A 20,886-nucleotide genomic window follows, 5' to 3' on the forward strand; every position below is an offset into this window, starting at 1 on the left:
AAGAGAGAGAGATGGTTAGAAGTATACCACAGTACACCTTGCTGTTGGGAGAGCCCTAGGCTCTCAAAAGACTCTAGGCTGAGCTTTGAGGGATTACTCCCCAAATCAGCCAAAGGGGCTCAGGCTCTTCATTATTTGAAACCTAAACAATTAGGAAGCTGCTGCCACAGGTGCTGCTCCAAGTTAACACAGCTTCTGCTGCAATCTGGAAACTTCCCAATCAGGAAGCTCCTGTTGAATCTGAAAGCCATCAGTTGCTGGTTCCAGACCATGCTGTCTTGGACATTATCCACCCCAGTTAAAAATGAATGTCCCATGCCCAACTCGCTTCCCACATAACCTAGGTCTGAATCTGAATGGTTATGGGAATGCATTTGATTAGCAGATCTAATTCACATCCAGAACTCTAGCGATGAAATATTCCAAAAATGGGAAATTCCATTCTAAGAAGAGGAGGTTGGGCTAGGCATAGAGTGAGCTCACTGATAGACTCACAGATAATTAACTTGAGGCACAGATTATGAAACTTGGTCGAAGACACACAGCTAGTAAGTGGCAAGGTCAGGACTGAAACTCAGGAAGCATGGCCTTAAACACTATGAAGGCAAATAAGAGAATAACAGTACAGGGCACAGGCAAGCTCATGGGTGTGAGGTCTCCAGGTCTTGATGTACAAACTTCCATGTTCATATCAGCTATACTCATTAATCCTGACATCACCTCTAGAATTTTAAATCTCAGTTTCTCATCTTCATAATTCAGAAATATATTAATTTACTTAACCATTTAAATTTTGGGTTGGAAGGTGTTCTCAAGTATTGCCAGGGAGGGTTGTTGAAAATGTCCTATCACCAGTGACCAAAGATATCCACACCCAGCCTTCAACAACTACCTCCAACTCCAGCTCCTCACACTAGTTCCATGGTACAAATTAAAAGAATATTTACAAGTATCCTGAAGTTATTTTAGGACTTTCTAATGGAATATCTAACTAATTCCATTTTCCTCAAAAATTCTGGGAAACTATGTTGGATGTAATAGAATGATGGTTATTTAGCTTCTGCTCAGAAAGCTATTACATAGCTCTTATCAACTGGAAACCATGTGACTAAAGCTTGTGATGTATCCTCTGTTATCTGAAACTATATCTCCACACATCTTTAATACAGTTAGGTCTGTCCATTTATCTCCATCCACCCACCCACCCACCCATCCATCCATCCATCCATCCACTCCCCCACCCACCCATCTCTCTCTATGCAAATGACCTAGATAACAGAATAAAAACATTAATGTATCTAAAATAGATAGATCAATAAATACAGACTAAGGTTGACAGGAGTGAGAAGAGTCAGTTCCAAATCACAGGATGGAAATGTTGAAAGTTCTTCAGAAAGGGGAATATGTCAGCTATTCTTAAAAAACTGTAATTTTGAAAAGCGATCCTTCTAGGGACAGGGGAAAGAGAAATGCTTCATTTGACATGACAAATTATAAACTGCAAATCTGCCAGTTTGGGAAGGGTAAATATTTGCTGAAGATTAAGTGCATGGCAGAGGGATGTCATTAAATCTATAATAATTAAAAAGTCAATTTAGTATCACAGGCATCTACTCCATTTTTGATGAGCATACAGCCTCAACAACTCCAAGCCACAGCCCAATAGTCTCCATGGTGTAGAAGGAAATGATAAATGTCTTCAGCATGACTTCTGACAAAGTGAGTCTGAGTTAATTACTCTGTGTGCAAGTGAAAATGGATTTGGTTAAACAAATGGGCCTGCCAGCCAAGAACATGGGCCACATGTTGGACTAAATCTCCTATTAATCAAATGCACATCAAACACTACCAGACATGTGCACAGAAGGAGAGCTTTATTCCTTTATTTCTTACTAGTCTTGGACTCTCTGTGTTGAGATGGAGGTTTCCTGCAACTATCTGGAAGGCTTCTGGGCTGAGTGTTCATCATTTAAGGGTGTGGCATTAAAAAGCAATTTTGGGGGCGCCTGAGTGGCTCAGTGGGTTAAGCTTCTGCCTTCAGCTCAGGTCATGGTCTCAGGGTCCTGGGATTGAGCCCCGCACCAGGCTCTCTGCTCAGCGGGGAGCCTGCTTCCCCTCTCTCTGCCTACTTGTGATCTCTGTCTGTCAAATAAATAAAATCTTTAAAAAAAAAAAAAGCGATTTTGAAGCCCTTGCCATGGGTACAGCTTACAGATTGGTGGGCTTCATACAGGGGGACTGATTGATAATTCATTCAGGTTTTCCAAGGATGGATCCTCTAATCTCCAAACTGGCCAGAGTGATGGATGAAGATGCTCTTTTAGACAGGAAGGTCCAGAAAGCCCTGTTGGAGGAGGTGGCACTTAACCAGAGCCTTAAATGCCATGAAGGAGGAAGGAAGCAATGCAAATATCTGAGTGGTACAGTCCAGACAGAGGACATGGTGCGTGCTGAGTCCCTGAGATGGGAACAGGTTAACAAAGCTAAGAACCAGCCCAGTGAGAAGGAGGAGACAGAAAAGAATGATGTGCATTTATCATGTATGAAAATAATTTCCCATATAGGTAAGGGCATGTGATTCTTGACCTCGGGGTCGTGAGTTCAAGTCCCACATTGGGCACAGAGTTTATTTTGAATAAATAAATAAATAAAAATATTAAAAAAAAATTTTCCACCTAGACCTTGTCAGAGATGTTAAAAAGCATAACATTAAAATATTTAGTGATACCTTATAAAAACAAACAAACAAAAATCACTTTGACTTGCCTTTGGTTTAATCAGGCAGTCTAACAATTATGTGAAAGTATTTAACACTGTTAAACCTTGTGAGGATGGTGCAAAATAAAAAATCCATACCTCATAAACACTTACACTAGAGACTCCCTGAATAAGATAGAAATCTGTACACACATCGGAGCTAAATCAAAGGAAGCAGCTCGTGTTGTTGAGAAATCAAAAGCTTAGGGAAAAAAAAAAACCCCAACCGGTTGCCAAGGCAACAAGAAAATCATTCGACGGAAAATATAGTTTCCATCTCAAACGCGTTCACATGGAGAAGACAAGTATCTTCCAGCCCTGAGTTGGGAGTTTTATGTAACCTTTATCCAGTCATTTGTGGAGATGGGGCAAGAGTTGAGAACCCACAGCAATGGGGCCTGGGTCAAAGCCGCCCAGCAGGGCAACTCGCTGGTAATACGTCCTTCAGGAGAGTGAGTTACCCCAGTGGTTCACAGGCTAAGGCACAAGAACTCTTTCCTTCTCTTGAAATCATTCGGCCACTTTTCCTGGACGACCCATTTTCGCAGAGAACTCCCATTTCTGAGCTAGACACCAAATGATTACTGAGGGACTAGAAGGTCACAGAGCTGGCTGGAGGCCTTCCAAATCCTTCTCCTTGAATTTCTGTAATTTCAAAGAGTGACTCAGAGCTGACTTTAAACACCATCTGCTCCTCACTGGGCACCCTGCTCAAAGCCCTGCCACTTGCATGCGGCCAAATATGGTCTTAACTACCCCCTTACTGGCCTGGGGCACCTGGGACTCCACTGCTCCTGGGGGCCCGGTGCCTGAGCCCCTCATCTGTGGAGCCTCCCCAGTTCCCCAGGTGCAGCTGGCTGGCCTGTTTCCTAGAACCCGCAGTGCTCTGTATATGGACTCTTTAGTGTCTCTTCCCTCCTACTACTGAAAGCTTGTGTGTGTCTGGTTTCTTATCTGATTATGACCTCCTAGAGCTAGGGTCCTTGTCCTGTCTCTAGTGGGACACCAGGGCTGAGGAAACTGGTTTTAGCAAGTCAGAAAAATGAATTAATATAATGCTCTCGGTTTTAACATGGAAGGAAGATCCCAAATCACCAACGACACAACTAGCAGAAGATTCTGAAAGCCAGTGGTGATAGAGGGAGCTGTAAAGGGAGGCAGCTGCATCTGGTCCCAGCCCTGGCCCTCGTTAGTGAGACTGCTGAACCTCTCTTTTCCCGAAAGGTGTCCGCAGAACACCACCTTCGTCCTAACAGGCAGAGCAGGTGTTCCACGAGAAAGGGGACTTGGTTTTCCAACAAGTTCAAGATGGCAGGGTTAAAAACATTAACCAGCTTTTTTTTTTTTTTTCTTTTTAAGGACTTTATTTATTTATTTTCCAGAAAGAGAGAGAGAGAGAGAGCAATCAGGGAGAACAGCAGGCAAAGGGAGAAGGAGGCTCCCCGCTGAGCATGGAGTCCAGTGGGGGACTGGATCCCAGGATCCCTGGATCATGGCCTGAGCTGAAGGCAGGCGCTTAACTGACTGAGCCACCCAGGCGCTCCCATTAAGGAGCTTATAACAGAACATCACCCAAAGAACTGGAGGACGATGAAATGAAGCAGAACGGGGAAGCACGACTGAGTCCTCCGTAAATGCTAACTGTAGTTCTCATTATTGTTACTCTTCTCAGCCATCTCTACTCAGATTTTTTTCATAATAACTATAGATTACTTTTTTTAAAAAAAGATTTTGTTTGTTCATTTGACAGACAGAGATCACAAGTAGGCAGAGAGGCAGGCAGAGAGAGAGGAAGGGAAGCAGGCTGAGCCCCATGTGGGGCTCGATCCCAGGACCCTGAGATCATGACCTGAGCCGAAGGCAGAGGCTTAACGCACTGAGCCACCCAGGCACCCCTAGATTACTTTTAATTTAAAAATAAGAATGCCAAAGAACAAGCAAACCAACCAACAGAAAGCCCAAGAAAGCTATTTTACTCAAAGAATTAGTCCAATCAGAATGCAACCCAGCTGGATAAGTTTGTAATAAGTTTTTTTTCTGTATCACAACAGAGATGATCACATCCCCAGTTCTTCCTCTGTATTAAAGTTATATGCTGTTACTGTTTCTGTCAAAAAAAATTTTTCTTTCTAACTTTGGAAAGTCATGTTTGAAGAAAAGTACTCCCAGGAAAGGAGAGCCACTCGCTCAGAGAGAGAAAGTCTCCACCATACCTACACCTCCCTCCTGGTGGGCAGCTATCTGAGACTTCTCCTGAGAGTCCATTTGCTTTCCCAAACACTGAACATAATAACATAAAATTATGTCTACAAATTTGCCCTCGGCATGTATCTGCATTTCAAGGATCACCAAATGGAAGGGTATCTAATGTAAAGACACGTGAAGTCTTGTCTCCTCACTGCCAAGGACAGCAGGTGCATCTTACATGAAGATTACAGGGCCACTTCAGGTAACAACATAGGCCAAGAGTTAGTCAAGAAGGAAATGATAAAGGTGCGAATCCAAACACTACAGATTTCTTTTCTCTTTTCTATAATTATTTTGGTAACTAGATTTTCTAAAACTATTCTGTCTCTGTTTGTTGTGTACACACACCATACAGCAGGGGTCTCCTTGTAGATGGCTTCTGTCCAGGACAATCATTTACAGGCTTAGAGATAATGCAACTGTCATATGGGGCCCAACCTGAGCAGAGCTGAACAAACCTAACAATGTGCCCATTAAGGTATTTTAAAGGTCAAGAGAAATAGTCTGTTGGTGTTATGGGAGGATTTTTCTTCTTACCAATGACTAATCTTATTTAAACGAGTATCATTTAAATACTTCAGGAGTCTAAAGAGAAAGGAGGGACAATGCTTGAGGAGTCTAGAGCAGAAAAATGGAAGAAAGCCAAAGAGACAAGCACAGGAGTGTCTTTTGGGAGGAAAAACAAGTGTGTAGACACGGCATGGGTGCCCATGGGTGCTCCAGGTGACAGATGGGGAGCTTGGGGTCATGAAGAGGAAGACAGGTGCATTAGCCACACAGCACTGGTGGAGGGAAGGGGATCACCCTGTGGTTCCAGAAACTGAAAGAACAGGGCAGCCTAGGACAAAAGCCCAGAAATCTCTACCTAGAGAGGCAGCTCTTCTGTTCTGATTCTCAGGCAGAGAATTAGGATTCATGCATTTCCAGAGTCTGGAAGATGATGAAGTCAAAGAAGTTTAAAAGCTCTCATCCTGCTTTCAGGATGAGGCTGAGGGCTGTTACATCAGGAAACAGTCTAGTTCTATCCTGGAAGAACTCTTAAGTTCTTCTCCGTGATTCGGAGTATGATATATGCACCCAAAAAGCTAATCTAAGAACTCGAAGCCGGGCCTCAGAGAAGCCTGAGTTACACCTTATGCTGTGCTATTCTGTAGCAAGGCACAAAAGCTCAGTTCTTAAGCTAAGCCACACCTTAGCATATGGAGAGTCAGGAAAACGGAGGCAGGAACTAGAGTGCATGGTTTCTAGCCTGAGAACCCTTTAAAAATGTGGAGTGGTTAAAAATAAAATAAAATAAATTTTAAAAATGCGAGGAGTTTCTTTGCTTGACTCATTCCCATTACTCTTCAGAAATCAAAGAAGGGCGCCCGGTGGCTCAGTGGGTTAAGTCTCTGCCTTTGGCTCAGGTCATGATCTTAAGGTCCTGGGATCAAGTCCTGCATCAGGCACTCTGCTTGGTGGAGAGTTTGCTTGACTCTCTCTCTCTGCCTGCCTCTCTGCCTACTTGTGATCTCTGTCTGTCAAATAAATAAATAAAATTAAAAAAAAAAAAAGAAATGAAAGAAAGGGAGGTGAGGGCAGGGATCATGAAAGCAATGACATTATAGCAAAAACAAACAAAGAATATAGCAAAATAGTAAAAGAGTTTTTTCCTCTGAATGGAAGGCTTATGGGTGTTTCTCCCTTACTTCTGCGTGCCTTTTTATAATTCCCAGTCTTTGACAACAAACACGTAAACAAGAAAATTTTAAAGAGAGAGAGAGAGAGAGATCAAAGGGATGGGAGAAATCAAATTGAGACAATTCGAAGCAATACAACCATGACCACTTAAAAGCAAATGCTTGCCCTGCCTCAGGCAGAGCCTCTGCTCATGTCCCTGCATCTTCGAGAGCAATAGTCATTTGTCAAATATTTATCAAACGTCCACAGATGCCCGACCCTGGATGGAGAAATGGAAGCTGGAGCTGTCAGCCTGGACAAACTCAGTCAAGAAGGAATCAGAAGACAAACCACCTAGAGAACTCTTAACCGTAACCTGGTTCTTCTGATGATGGCTGTAATCGGAGCTAAGAGAATAGAGGTCAGAGGTGCCATAAAGATTTCACTGAACTGGGAAACTAGGGCTGGGCGCGAAAGGTAGGGGGGATTTGGATAAGCCTCCCATGGTTCTCCACCAAAAAAAAAAAAAAAAAAAAAAATCACAGCTAGGCTGAAGTGTCCCAGTGGTTTCCTCTAGTAGATAACGTGGTTCTACCTCAAGACAAAGCAGTACAGTACTTGTGTACCCTTAACCTTTGTCGAAGTGTCACTGGCTTTGTAATGAATCAGCTAAAAAATTATAGCAATGCCCAGGGGCGCCTGGGTGGCTCAGTTGGTTAAACGTCTGCTTTTGGCTCAGAAGGTGATCCTGGGGTCCTGGGATCAAGCCCTGCATTCACAGTGAGCTCAGCAGGGAGTCGCTTCTCCCCTGCCCTCTGACCCTCCCCACTGACTCATGCTCTCTCTCTCAAATAAATAAAATCTTGAAAACATTATAGCTATGCCCAATGTGCAAACTGATATATTTGTAACTTTTTTAAAAGTAGGCTCCGGGCTGTTGTTATACAGAGTAGCAGTCTGGTCATTTTCCACTGTAGGAACTTACTTATCCATTCTACAGATGATGGGCATGTGCGTAGTTTCTCGTTATGGCTATTATAATTGGTGCTGCTATGACTATTCCCGTGTGTGTCTTTCCATAAACGTAAGAATGCATTTCTGCTGGGTATGTATCTGGGAGCAGAAATTCTGGGTTGCAGGGGATACAAATGTTCGGCTTTTGGAGATACTACAAATAGATGTAGTGGTTTATCTGAGAATTAAGGGCCCATCTGTGCTTTTGCCTGTTCCTGGCTCTAACTAGGATATCCTATTACCAAGACTTGATCTGAATCTGACCTTCCGTCATCCAAGACTGAGTGAGCTCCCAAACCATTCTGTTTTCATCTACCTTAAAAATATATCTTCGTAGATACTGCTTATGCTTGTTTTGTTTTCCTAAAGAAAAATCTGATAACCAGAAGGGCAGAAGAAATTATATTGTAGTTAAAGGCAAATTATATTACAAGGGACAAGCTGTCTAGTAAAACACAACTTAGCATTATAATTATCTTCAAAATGAATCAATTATTCATATAAACCCATCCATTCAGTGGTAAATTAATGAAAAATATAACCGCGTTGAGCTTTTAATTGTTTCTATCGTAAAACCCCCAAACTTAAACCTCGGTTATCAGGCAGAAAAGAAGCAATTAGTTTACAACAGATGCCTCAGTAAAAACCTCTTACAATATGGCCCCAGAGCTAATATTCTCCAAGTTTGTGAAGTACATCCACCCAATTTTTCAGGCTTTTACTTTAGATAATCCTGCGGAGCCCCTCTAAGCTAATCGCTTTTTGCTTTTTTGCTTTTTTTGGGGGGGAGGATCAGGATCTTTTTCTTGTTCTTTCTTTCTTTTTTTTTTTAAGATTTTATTTATTTATTTGACAGACAGAGATCACAAGTAGGCAGAGAGGCAGGCAGAGAGAGAGGGGGAAGCAGGCTTCCCGCAGAGCAGGGAGCCTGACTCGGGGCTCGATCATGATCCCAGGAACCTGGGATCATGACCTGAGCCAAAGGCAGAGGCTTCAACCCCCTGAACCACCCAGGCACCCCCAGGATCTTTTTCTAACACCTCCAGTATGTGAACTTTATAAGAGCCCTGTTATCTCAACCCTCAAGTTTAATTTCCTCCCCAGAACTTTATTTTTTTTTCCAGAATATTAAACATCAGGAAAACGTCAGATAAAAAGATTACTGAGCAGTGATAGGGCTTAAATAAATTAAGGCTTCCAGCCGGTGTTGCTACTTCCCCTTTCTAAAAAGTAATCTTTTTTGAGGATATTAAACATCATTTGTGACCTTTAAAAAGAACTCCCTGAAGTCATTCATTCATAATAAAATCTGGTTGGACTATCACAGTAGGGAATAACATAAAATGATGCCAATTTTCAATTATAAGATCTGATGATGCCCCCACGACACACTTTCAAGATTGCTGAATAGGTCTGAACTGGTCCAAATAACAATCCAATATATTTTGCTGGGCACCATCAGGTTAATAAACTACAAATAAACACAACTGGGAGAAATGAGAAACAGAATCATTTCAGAAGATAATTCCCCCAATATTATATTCTCTTTGAAGACAGAAAGAAGAGGGAATTTGTTCTTGGTACAAGACCTGCTCCCATACAAGACCTGCTCCCATCTCTGCTCCAAGCAGGGAGGGTGGCTGCTGTAATGGGGGGAAGGGAGTGCCAGAAGGAAATGACCCCTTGCAGCAGTAAGGAATGACCTGAAGTGCATGGAAAGGAACTTTCTGGGCCCCTCCATGGTACCTAGAATCCCTATTCTGCTGGACTCCTGAGGTTGTGACAGATCACAGGCTACTGTGACCAGCATACTTATTCATTCAACAAATAGATGTGAAGGATCTATTGGGTTCTGTATTCTGTTCTAAGGTTTGGAGATTCTGTGATGAACAACACAGAATTCTGTCCCTGTCCTCATGGAGTTAAAGATCTAGAAGAGCAGGTGAAACACGGAATAAATGACTACATAGATAAATTCTAAAAAGTGACATCTAGGGTGCCCCCAGAGAATATGACAGCAACTAAATCTGGATGTGGGGACAGCGGGGCAGAAAGTGGCTTGCTTATGCATGGCATATGCTAGAGTTCACCATTGTTAAATATGCTAAATCCATGATTCTTAACAAATGTCATCTTCAGCCAGGGGAGTGGTATTTATTATCTTTCCACTAGTCATTTCCATGCCATTTTAAAAAAATATTTTATTTTTTTATTTGACAGAGAGAGATCACAGGCAGAGAGGGAGGAAGCAGACTCCCCACTGAGCAAAGAGCCCGATGCGGGGACCGATCCCAGGACCCTGAGATCACAACCTGAGCCGAAGGCAGAGGCTTTAACCCATTGAGCCACCCAGGCACCCCTGCCATTAATTTTTTTTAATGATTTATTTATTTGAGAGGCAGAGAGAGAGCGCGCGCACAGATGGGAGGAGGGGCAGAGGAAGAGAATCCTCAAGCAGACTCCCCACTGAGTATGGAGCTTGGTTATAATCCAAGCTATGTGGGCACTGCAGACCAGGGGTCCTTGAGGCACGGTGCAGATATTTTGCCCCTACCCTCCACCTGGCTCTACTCTGCTCTACCCTGGGAGGCTGACCCCATGGACTTATGGAAGGATGCCCTTGCTCTCTGCCTTGGAATTGGGAACCAGGGGCAGGGGCAAGATGTGTGTGTGTGTGTGTGTGTGTGTGTGTGTGTTGTTGGGGGGGCTCAGCAGGAGATGAAAAGAGGGAGAAAGCTAAGGTCAGAGCCCTTATTTGGCTCTCTTCTTGGGTGGTTGCCATGAGCTGGCTGCTTGGCTCCACCCAGCTCCGGCTCCTGTCGGACACAGCCCTCTCAACACAGCTCCTGTGAGGTGGTCTCTCAGGATTCCTAGGCCTGGGTACTCTGCTTCCCCTTGTGCTTTCCTCACCTACTCACACCTTTGTACATAATCGCTTTATTAAGCTTTCCTCAAACTAGCTAGTTGAACAGTGTCATCTGTACCCCACCAGGATGTGAACTGAGGTAGTCATGCAGCAAGGATTTCAGGGAGGGGGTGCTGGTGAAGGCCTGAAAGGCAGATGCAGACAGGAAGATGCCTGTGGGAAGGGAGGGTGCTGGGCGATGGAGGGAAGGTCAAGGTGACGGTGAAGAGGGGGTGTGGGAGAGGCGGGATGACAGACCAGCCAGACTACGGCACTTATATGGAACCTACTGTACGCCAGACACTATCCCACAAGCTTGAGCATAACCCACTAGCTTCCTCATGAAGTATCCCATTGACGGATCAGGAAGCAGAGGCACAGACAGGCTCAGGAAGTTGCTCAAGGTCCCAGGCTAGCAAGTGGTAAAGCTTGGATTCAGACCTAGGGAGGTCTAGTACCAGAGTCTCGTTCTCAACCTCTGCGCTAGAATGACCACTCTGGCTTGGGCAAAGAGAATCCAAGCTCTTACAGGAGGCAAGGCATTGGTGATGACATTCTTTTTTTTTTTTTTTTTAAGATTTTATTTATTTATTTGACAGACAGAGATCACAAGTAGGCAGAGAGACAGGCAGAGAGAGAGGGGGAAGCAGGCTCCCTGCAGATCAGAGAGCCCGATGCTGGGCTCAATCCCAGGACCCTGGGACCATAACCTGAGCCAAAGGCAGAGGCTTTAATCCACTGAGCCACCCAGGCGCCCCTGGTGATGACATTCTTGGGATAGCCATCTGTGTAGATCGCTGAAGTAAAGTAACCTGAGGAAAGTCTTGCTACCTTCTACAAACCCTGCCTCAGTGACAACGCAGAATCCTGTACAGGTATCTGAATGGCAGAAATCCTGAAGGAAACAAAACGACCATATCCAAATAAATTAAAGTCACTTGTGCTACAGACCACAACTATGATCCTAAGAAACCTCACGTTACCAAAATATATATATATATGAATAGTTATTTCAATATGGGAAAAGGAGGGTTATGTTACAGAGAATAGATAAGGTTAAATAATTCTTCCTGTAGGATCTTTGATCACAGAGAGTTTAAATACATCTTGTTGCCATCTGAAAATCATGAACGGCTTGATCACAGACCAAAAAAAGAGAACCTTGGACAGCACAAAAAAATAACCTGCTGCCAAGTTCACACCCACCGACGATCAAGAAAAGCCCAGGGCTCCCTCCGACGGTGCTTAAATCACAACCCCTTGTGTCTAGAAAGTGCAAACCAATGTTTCCCATGTTGGCGGGTGCGTAATAACCTGTTCTTGAGATGAAAGCTGACACCATAAGCGAAATATAAATCAGTGATGTTTGTGTAAGGTCTCTTGTGGTAGATAAGACTGAGAACAACAGTGCTCGGGAAAACAAGGAGCACCAGGGACGGGGAACAACAGCACATCCCTCCCGTCACTTGCTCTAAATGGTATCTCACCATCTTAACTCAGGCTGCCTGCCTTTGGCCAGCAGACCCGGGCCGTGCTGTTCCTATTAATATCAGAAATAGTTTCCACGGCAATCACTTCTCCTTTCCTTCAGGAGAAAGGGAGGAAAGGAAATGCTCCCTGAGTCAGACTCATCTATTTTTCATTTGCACCGTGGGCTGTCCAAGCCTGCCAGCCCAGCCGAGGCTGTAATGAGGAATCCAATAACGAGCTGATACAAACGTCAGCTGGGGCCTGCGGCCACGCGGTGGGGTTCAGTAATAGCTACGACTGTACTGACCGGCCTCCGCCTTATTCTATTCTTGCTGAACATCCTCTTGCTGGGTCCTGCGCACAGTAAAGACAGGGCTGCACAAAACGGTTCATTTCTCTAGTCGTTCACTCAATATCCAGGGCAGGTTGCCATGATTACGCAGACCCTCAGCTTTTCTGTGCAAGTGGTTGGGGGGAACAGGGGAGGTAGCAGGCAGATGACGCTCGTTCATCAGTTCCATACATTCATATAATGGAAGCCAAGAAAAGCTGACACTATTGAAAATATTTATCCTTTAGGTTCAGACTGCTCACTTGTTTATTTTCATATTTATTTTTTAAAGATTTTATTTATTTATTTGACACAGAGAGAGAGCACAAGCAGCGGGGAGTGGCAGGCAGAGACAGAGAGCCTGACTCGGGGCTCAATCCCAGGACCCTGGGATCATGACCTGAGCTGAAGGCAGATGCTTAACCGCTGAGCCATCTAGGTGCCCCTGCTCTATTGTTTTTTTAAAACAAAAGAGCACCCTCTCTTTTGGGTGGAGCAGAGGAGAGATCTGATGAAGTACTTTGGAAGAGACATAGCTTAGCTAAGTGTATTGCCAGTTTTTGAAACATCCCATTTTTCTGATGCCTCAACATCCCCCCACACAGTCTGTGAGCATCTGTCCAGGCAGCCAGATGCATCACCCATGTGATAAGGCTGGTCCCCGCTGTGGTTCCTCTTGCTTTCCCCTGACTGTCACACTGTGACTGAGTGACACTCAAACTCACCAGAAAAATCTCCTCCCAACTTTGGTTGACTACCCCACCCTGACCGCCAAAAAGGCACTTGCCCGTGGGGTGCACTCTCAGCTCACCACCTGCTTGGTTCAGTCCAAGCATCCCTGGATGCTCTTTCCAAGTGGGCCTCCCTCCTCCAGGCCCAGTGAGTGGAACAGATCCTTTCATTTCCTATGCCTCTCCGTAATCTCTGGGGCTGTGTTGGCACCATCCTTAAAGACCCCACAAGGGAGACTTATTCCCCTTTCACACTACGCTAAGCCACCCAGTGGTTCTGGAAAGGAAGCTAACTCCTTTGGTGACGGTGAAGATCGAGATACAGGCCACAGGAATGGATCCTCATTCTCCGGTTTGAAAAATGCGATCTGAATGTTAGGGTTTGGAAAATACAATCTAAATTTTAGGATCTTCAAATAAAATTGGAAGGACACAAGCTTCAATCCACATTGCAGAGTACTGGAGACTTCATCAGAAAATTGCTCCTGGACACATTTAACATGTAAGCTTAAACATGTAAGCTTCATGACAATCAAAGAACCAGGTGCACCGCTATCTTTGGCGCAAGTTGTAAAGCAAAATAGCTGTGTGTTCTGCTTGGCAAACAAATGGATATTTGTAGCCCTTTCAAGTGACAGAATTCAAGCTGTTTATAAACAACAACAACAACAACAACAACAACAAAAAGATACAGAAAATTGCCTTCTAGACAGAAATATAGAATTAGCAACATTTATGGATATCACAATTAATCCAATTCTTTACATGAAAAACAAAAAGCAAGCCTCGCCTTCTAAGGTCAAGATTGGGAGGTCTCTTCTGGCATGTTTCTCGCTAACCAGAACTCAGCCCTGCTCCTGTGGGTGGGGTCCGTGCTGTAGAGAGAGACCCCCCAGGGTTTTTTAAAATTCTTCAGTTAAGCTTCACAGGAAGGAGAGTGTCTGTTCACATCCTGCTCCATTCTATTGCAAGGAGTCCTTGGAAATAGCTCCCCCTTTCCCCTTCACCTTGCTCTACCTGTCCCCCTAATCTGACTTCTGAGCACACAACTAGGCTGCATTTGCCAGCCTTCTCAGCGGCCGAGTGTGGCCACAGGACTAATCCAGAAGCCCAGTGGTGGAGTGTATGTGGGAAGGGGGAGGCAGCAGTGACTGGAAGGAGAGGCACAGGCCTGGCTGGGGTGGACTGGAGAGCAACTGGGAAGGGAAGAATGGAGAGTTGAGTAGAAACAAATTAGACACGTCTTTCACAGCCAGAGACGTGGGGCAGGAGCCAGAGAGCAAGATGGGGTCAGGAGAGGACTGCTCTTTCTTTAAGATGAGGGATATTACAGCATGTTTTAGGTGGCTAAGAATAAGCCAGTCAAGAGGGGAAAATCAGTAACGCTGGAGAGAGGAGATAAGTGGAGGTGTGAAGTCCGTGTCCGTGACCGGGAGAGAGGAGCCAGGGACAACATACCTTAGGAGGGACCAGCTTTAAATAGGAGCAGAGATAACATGGCCACTCTAACAGATGGGAGTCTCTGGGGACAAGGGCAGGTGGCAGGACAGTGAGAAAGTCCTTTTTCTGTTGTTTGAGTTTCCCAGTAAAATAAGAAGCAAAAGCAAGGTTTGCGGCTCAGAGGGTGATCCTTAGAAAAGGTAGAAACAACCCGTTTCCTCTAGAACCTGCAACAAGCAGCCTCAGGCTGGACCAGTGGGGGCTCCAAAGCTCACTGGGAAGCCCAGCTCCCAGCCCAAGAACTGCTGAGCTACGTCTTTTTCTTCCCTTCTCCCTGTCTCTCTCTTTTTTCAAAAATTATTTATTTACATATTGTCACTGCAGGGTCCTATTTATGTTGTGAGTTGCGACTTAGTTTCAGCAAAACAAAATAATGCATAACATTAAATTAACGTTGTTAATTTATTAGTTTTGTTGTTTATTGTCTTGGCTTTACAGCTGTGTAAGCACCATAAACCTAAGGTACTTTTCGACCTTAAGGCTTCTCACCATGCATACACACACCGGCGGTTAACTATGCGAGGTAATGGATGTTAATTCTTTTGATCATGGTAATTATTTCACCATATATAATCAAATCATGTTGTACACTTTAAATACATACAATTTTATTTGTCAATTATTCTTCAATAAAGCTGTTAAAAAAAAATACCAAGCCCAGCTCTTCTTCTTCTTCTTTTTTTTTAAGACTTTATTTATTGGTCAGAGACAGAAAGAGAGAGACGGGGGAGAGAAAACATGAACAGGGAGAGAGGCAGGGGAAGAAGCAGGCTCCCCACTGAGCAAAGAGGCCAATGAGATGCTGGAATCCATCCCAGGACCCAACAATCATGACCTGAGCTGAAGGCAGACACTTAATGACTGAGCCACCCAGGGGCCTGTTAAATATTTTTAAAAGGCTCACAGTATAATGTTTACAGAAAACCATTCCAAAAATGGAATTGGTTCTGTGGCTTAGATAATAGTTCTGTATAAATGTTCATTTTCCTGGTTTTGATAATTGCACTGTACTTATGTCAGAAAGCATCCCTGTTTTTTAGGAAATACACACTGCACTCAAGCATTTATGGGTAATGGAGCATCACGTCTATACTTACTCTCAAACAACTAAGAGAAAATAATAATATACACAGAATGATGAAGCAAATGTGGCAAAATATTTACTATGGGAGAATCTGGATAAAGGGTGTCATTCTTACTTGATCTTAGCCAAAAGGCCAAGAAGCGATAGAGGGTGTCATTCTTTTTTTTTTTTTCTTAAGATTTTACTTACTTATTTGACAGAGATCACAAGTAGGCAGAGAGGCAGGCAGAGAGAGAAAAGGAAGCAGGTTCCCCACTGAGCAGAGAGCCTGATGTGGGGCTCGATCCCAGGACCCTGGGATCATGACTTGAGCTGAAGGCCGAGGCTTTAACCCACTGAGCCAACCAGGTGTCCTGAGAGTGTCATTCTTTAGAAAAGCAAGTAACTCAGTAAAAAGAGGTCCAATGATATGGACAGGCCATTTACAGACAGAAGAATAAATAAAGATGTTTAATAAAATTCTATAGTGTGATGCTTAACCTTATTAATAAGCAAGCAAAATGCAAATGAGTTGTTGTTTTTCACCCGTGTTGCCCAGGATGTAGGAAAACAGGCACTTTTGGTCACTTTTGGCACAGCCTGTGGAAATGTTTTCAGTAGTTATCTAACAAATTTGGAGATGTGCATGCCCTTGGATGCAGCAATTCTGCTTCTAGAGCCCTATTCTATAGAGGGGGTAAAGGCAGCATGCACAATTATACAGAGTGTGATCTTTCTTTGGTTAACAATAAAAAGCTACACATAAATCGCAAAAATGGGAACAATGATTAATGATTACCTCCAGGTTTTAAAAAGGAGACTGTGGGGCTCCTGGGTCATGATCCTGGAGCGCCTCAGGTCATGATCCTGGAGCCCCAGGATCGAGTCCTGCATCAGGCTCCCTGCTTAGCAGGGAGTCTGCTTCTCCCTCTTCTCATGCTCTCTCTTTCCCATTCTGTCTCTCAAATAAATAAATAAAATCTTTTTAAAAAATTAAAAAAAAAAGGAGTCTGTGTTCTTCTCAGTGCTGCTTCTTAAAAATATATGAAATAGTCCACAATAGCCAAACTCTGGAAAGAGCCCTGATGTCCACTGACAGATGAATGGATAAAGAAGATGTGGTATATATATACAATGGATTGTGCAGCCATCAAAAAATGAAATCCTGCCACATGTAATGACGTGGATGGAACTAGAGGGTATTATGCTAAGTGAAAAAAATCAATCAGAGAAAGACAATTATCATATGATCTCCCTGATATGTGTTATTTAAGAAACAAGGCAGAAGGTCATAGAGGAAGAGAGGAAAAAAAATGAAACAAGATGAAATCAGAGAGCAAGATAAGCCATAAGAGACTCTTAATCTTAGGAAACAAACTGAGGGTTGCTGGAGGGGATACGGGTTGGGGGATGGGGTAACTGGGTGATGGACACTGGGGAGGACACGTGATGCAGTGTGCAATGAGTTTATTTAAGACTGATGAATCGCAGACCTGTACCTCTGAAGCCAATAATACATTATATGTTAATTAACTGAATTTAAATTTTAAAAATTGTATCAAAAATATACAAAATATTCACATAGGCAGGAAACATACAAAAGTGACTAGAGCAAGCCTCTATGTGCTCGCCAAGCAGAGTCACCTAATGGGAAGTTATAAGACAGTAAGTCATGAGATATATTTGAGCACCATCCCAGCTTCTTTCCACCCTTTTCCTTCCAGAGGTTCCTCTTCCTAAGCTTGCTTCTTTAAGCTTTTCTATATTTACAATGAAAACCTACTATCCTTTGCATTGATGCAAAACAGGCAGATTGCCTGCGCATTGCTCAGTATGTCTGGGAGCCTCTGATAATTCCCTCCACTACTTGTTCCTGGAGAAACTGCTATTGTCAGGTCCCTCCAGTTGCATGCCACAGGACTGGCTCATTGGAGGGCTGGAATAAAATGCCATTTAGGAGCCAGTAGCTTTCACATCTGAACGCGAAGGTCATTCTTAAATGGCACAAAAGCTGGAACAATGCCAGCTTCAGCACGACTTAGCCGGGAGGCACTGTACTCAACACCTTTCCTTCTAGTCCAACTGCTTTGTCACTGTTAAGGAATTTAACGTCCAGACCAAGCATGTGACTTAGTCAAGACCAGACTCCAGGTCTGCTATGGGGAACAAAAAGGGAGGGGCTCCATGAGCGAGATGGCCCTGGATCCCTTTGTGTCCCCTGTTGGAAAATGAGAACCGGAAGGAGCGCAGACCCTGGCTTAGAGCAGGTGTTCCCAGGATGTGCCACTGAAAAAAAGGTTCTCTTTTTAGATTTCCCATAACTTAAGCCTGGTCAGCGTGCCCTTTGGTTAACAAAACAGACGGGGCTTTTCCTTTGTACTGGATCACTGGTCTTATTCGGGTTGAGATTTATTCATCCAAACTCAAAAGTCTTGGCAGCCAAACCCTGCCTCTCAGATGTCAGCTCTCTGGCCCTATAATATGACAAGGAATTACACAACTGGCCTCATTGCTGAGACTTAGGGACACACACACACACACACACACAACACCACAGCTCTGGGTTTTCACTTTTATATCTCTCAAGAAGCTAAACAATGGAAGCTGTAAATATCAATGCACCTGAGCCTACATCATAGGCTTTTAAAGGAAATTTTGCCTGGCCAATAGCCCATGTGGTAGCCAGCCTCCATGATGGCCCCCAGGGATCCCCTTCTCTGATGTTCATGCTCCTGTGTAGTCTCCTTCCAGCCTGTAGCAGGGTTGGAGAACAGGCAGAAGTGATGTCTGTCACTTCGAAGATTAGGTTATGAAAAGCACTGTGGCTTCTGCTTTGAACCCCCTCCCCCTCCAACTCTCTCTCTCCTGACTTGGGCAGAAGTCAACCGCCATGTGCTGGGGACGCTCAGCAGCACAGGACGCTCAGAAGCACAACCTGTGGAGAGGCCCATGTGGAGAACTAAAAACTCCAGCTGAGAGTCACACGAGTGAAACTTCTGGGAAGGAGATTCTCTGGCTCCAGGCGAGGCTTTAGCTTGACTGCAGCCTCATGAGAGACAGTGAACTAGAACCCTCCAGCTGAGCCACCCCCAGACCTCTGTCCCCAGAAACCATGAGATAATGAATGTTTGCTGTTTTAAGCCACTGAGTTTTGGGGTAATTTGTTACTACTCCCAATAGATAACTAATCTTCCTACCCCTCAATAGCCAGTCTGTTATGAATTAACTCTAGTTTCACTAAACTATGTTTTAGAGGTTAAAAAATGGCAGTTACAGACTTTCTTTCTTTCTTTTTTTTTTTTGTAAAGATTTATTTACTTTACAGACAGAGATCACAAATAGGTAGAGAGGCAGGCAGAGAGTTGCGGGGGAGGAACAGGCTCCCTGCTGAGCAGAGAGCCGATGTGGGGCTCGATCCCAGGACCCCGGGATCATGACCCGAGCTAAAGGCAGAGGCCCAACCTACTGAGCCACCCAGGCACCCCTCTTTCTTTCTTTCTTTTTTTTTTTTTTTAAAGATTTTCTTTCTTTCTTATTTGTCGGGGTGGGGACACAAGCAGGGGAGCGGCAGGCAGAGGGAGAAATTGGCTCCCCACTGAACAAGGAGCCTGATGCAGGGCTCGATCCTAGGCCCCTGGGATCATGACCTGAGCCAAAGGCAGACGCTTAACTGACTGAGCCACCCAGGTGTCCTGGTCACAGACTTTTGCACAATTTTTAAAGCCCCTTATTTGATACATATAACTGATGGATCCAAATTTCTAAAAATTTTCTCAGTCGACTGAACTCAAATAGTAAAAGATTTTTCAAAGGACTACAAATTGCTGCCATAATATCCAATATCCAGGCAATTGTGTATTTCAGAGAAGGACTGGAAAGCTCTTTATTTTACGAGGCTTTGGGGGAGCTGCCTTCCCAGCAAGCCCTCCCTGAGCACCTGCTGAAAACCTCCATGTGGCTTTCAGCCCACTCCGGATCTAGGACAACATGCGGGCTCTTAGGTACGCCTGGCTGCCTTTTTCATCCCCGGTCTCTTTCTCTAGAACACTGTAAATCAAAGGCTCCAGCTAAAGCTTATCCATCAAACCTGGAGATGAAAAGAAGACGAGACCAAAAGAGACATAAATAAAACCCTCCCCTGTGAGACAGTATGGCAGCTGGCTAAGCGATCACTGAATGTCAGATTCAAGTGACATTTTCCCTTCTTGATTTTATGAACTTAGTCTGGTCTTTCACACTCCTCTTTTTTAAGCCTACCCATGACAAACAAGTCCAAGTTTGCCTAGTAAAAATACCACTTACTGTGGGAGAATGTCTTCTAATCTCAACATTTCAGAGGCTGATTTCTTGGATTTTCTATTGCTAGAAGGTAAATTTCAAGATTAAAGAGATGGTATCTAGCTCACACTTTATTCCTAGGAGCTAGCTCTGTGCCTGGCACACAGCAGGTACTCACTGAATATTTGAATTTTCTTTTCCATCTCTGAAGGCCTATCAATCAATCAACCAACCAATCATCAAAGGGTATCTGTTAGTGGCTATGGGTATAGCACAGAGACAAGAGCCACTGAGGACCATGAAATTTAACACAACAGATACACACCTGAAGCACTTAAAAAAGATTATTAAGCCATCCTGGTGAATCCACTGGAATCCAGTTTTCTTTGTACAGAAACAAAGGTATGACTTTCTTAGCAAGTTATGTGATGTTTTAAATATTCTATGTAGTTGTTCCTACAGCACCAGAAAGTGATAAGCCTTCATTGAGTACTTATTCTGCTGAGGACAGAGCAGTTACATAGGTGAGCACTACAGCTCATAAGCCAAGTCTGGGATTGGAAATAATGTAGAAGGGTAAGAGTGGAAGGGGTTTTGTTTCCTTCTAATAGTCTGTATGTTCAGTATCTCCTCCAATCATATGTATTAGTTTAAATAAAGCCGGATGAAATAAATGTACTCTTAAAGGAGTGGAATCAGGTGGAAGTGGGAAAAAGATTGGGTAAGTTGACGACGAGTCAGGGAAAGGGGAACTCTGAGGAAGAGCACAAACTTTGGAGTCTGCAGATCTGGGTTCGGATCTCGACATCACTAGAGTATCAGTTGTGTCTCTGGGCAGATAAGTTTGCCTTTCTGAGCCCATACTTCCTACTCTGCAAAAGAGGGATAATAGTGCCTCTCGAGGTAGAAAACGAAGATTAAATGAGACAGT

The 20,886-nt window shown here is 44.0% G+C and overlaps 1 protein-coding gene across 7 annotated transcripts in view; it reads right to left on the reverse strand.

Annotated features, from left to right (window-relative positions):
- The window catches only part of LOC132008174 (shieldin complex subunit 1-like), an 84,021-nt gene that overhangs the window by 17,570 nt on the left and 45,565 nt on the right, over window positions 1-20,886 (reverse strand). The window lies entirely within an intron of this gene.

The sequence above is a fragment of the Mustela nigripes genome, unplaced genomic scaffold, assembly GCF_022355385.1.
Source record: "Mustela nigripes isolate SB6536 unplaced genomic scaffold, MUSNIG.SB6536 HiC_scaffold_75, whole genome shotgun sequence".
Classification (NCBI taxonomy): Eukaryota; Metazoa; Chordata; class Mammalia; order Carnivora; family Mustelidae; genus Mustela; species Mustela nigripes.